The sequence below is a fragment of the Salvelinus sp. IW2-2015 genome, unplaced genomic scaffold (assembly GCF_002910315.2).
Source record: "Salvelinus sp. IW2-2015 unplaced genomic scaffold, ASM291031v2 Un_scaffold5848, whole genome shotgun sequence".
NCBI classification, from domain to species: Eukaryota; Metazoa; Chordata; class Actinopteri; order Salmoniformes; family Salmonidae; genus Salvelinus; species Salvelinus sp. IW2-2015.
The window spans coordinates 9819-11083 of record NW_019947113.1 but is presented as its reverse complement, the minus strand read 5'-3'; the positions used below and the strand labels follow the sequence as shown (position 1 = coordinate 11083).

The window sequence follows — 1265 nt, the reverse complement described above, 5'->3', positions numbered from 1 at the left end:
CTCTGTTTAGACCAGGTTAGACCTGTTTACCCTCCAGTTAGACCAGGTTAAACCTGTTTAGACCAGGTTAGACCAGTGTATCCTCCATTTAGACCAGGTTAGACCTGTTTACCCACATGTTAGACCAGGTTAGACCAGTATGCACTACCCTCGAAGCATTCATCAGTATTTATCTAATTTGACTAAACACTACAATGAAAACCCCACCAACACACACACACCCACACACCCTCCCCCTCTCCTCTAACCTCGCCGACTCCTTGCCAAGTTCACAAATTGAAAGCTCCCCTTGAGGGGTAGTGAAGGAGTGTACACTTCAGGGAGAAGTCGGGTGGTTCTGTGCCAAGTTCATTAACTTCCTCTTGACTGGGCGAGTTGCCAGGGCGACTGATACAATAGCCTAATATGTAAATGAGTTATTGGCCCCTGGCCTGTGATAGGTTGGGTTAGGATCAGCTGGTCTGTGGTTGGTTGGGTCAGGATCAGGTGACCTGGGCCTCATCTAGAGGGTCTCAGTTCCCTAAATCTGTATAATTAATAAACGTAATAGCTCAGCTGCTCCCTCTGCTCTCAACCCGTTCTCTCTCTCTGAATTCAATTTCAATTTAAGGGCTTTATTGGCATGGGAAACATATGTTTACATTGCCAAAGCAAGTGAAATAGATATTAAACAAAAGTGAAATAAACAATAAAAAATGAACAGTAAACACAAAAGTTCCAATAGAATAAAGACTTTTCAAATGTCATATTATGTTTATATACAGTGTTGTAACGATGTGCAAATAGTTAAAGTACAAAAGGGAAAATATACAGTGCATTCAGAAAGTATTCAGACCCCTTCCCTTTTTCCACATTTGTTTATGTTACAGCCTTATTCTAAAATGGATTAGATATATATTTTCCCTCATCAATATACACACAATACCCTGTAATGACAAGGTGAAAACAGGTTTTTAAAAAACAGAAATAACTTATGTTTCTACAACTTCATTGGAGATCAAATCAAATTTATTTGATTTACCCTTCTTACATCAGCTGATATCTCAAAGTGCTGTACAGAAACCCAGCCTAAAACCCCAAACAGCAAGCAATGCAGGTGTYGAAGCACGGRGGCTAGGAAAAACTCCCATGAAAGGCCAAAACCTAGGAAGAAACCTAGAGAGGAACCAGGCTATGAGTGGTGGCCAGTCCTCTTCTGGCTGGGCCGGGTAGAGATTATAACAGAACATGGCCAAGATGTTCAAATGTTCATAAATGACCAGCAG

The 1265-nt window shown here is 41.2% G+C and overlaps 1 long non-coding RNA gene across 1 annotated transcript in view; it reads right to left on the bottom strand.

The window, feature by feature from the left end:
* Positions 1–1132, bottom strand: part of LOC139026796 (uncharacterized) — a 21920-nt gene extending 20788 nt beyond the window's left edge. Inside the window, exon 1 of the long non-coding RNA XR_011478735.1 lies at positions 984–1132. This is a non-coding gene — a long non-coding RNA (uncharacterized lncRNA). The remainder of the gene's footprint in view (positions 1–983) is intronic.
* Between the last annotated feature and the right edge of the window lie 133 nt (positions 1133–1265).